Here is a 278-nt window from a genome sequence, read left to right on the forward strand (position 1 = left end):
GGGGGGGGCGCATCCGCGCCTGGCGCCAGGAGCACGGCCCCTTCCACACGGTCAGTGCCTGTCACCCTCGGTGTCACCTCCCCCCGTCCCCGGTGTCACCTCCCCCTCGGTATCACCCCCCGCTCCCCGTTGTCACCCCCCTGTGTGTTCCTGTCACCTTCTCGGGTCACTTGGTGTCATCCCTGGTGTGTCCTGTGTCACCCTGTGCCACCCCTGGGAGTCCCCTGCCACGTCCCACGTCCCTGTGTCACCTCCCAGTGTCCCCATGCGTGTCCCAT

This window comes from Oxyura jamaicensis, unplaced genomic scaffold, assembly GCF_011077185.1.
Source record: "Oxyura jamaicensis isolate SHBP4307 breed ruddy duck unplaced genomic scaffold, BPBGC_Ojam_1.0 oxyUn_random_OJ61845, whole genome shotgun sequence".
Taxonomy (NCBI): domain Eukaryota; kingdom Metazoa; phylum Chordata; class Aves; order Anseriformes; family Anatidae; genus Oxyura; species Oxyura jamaicensis.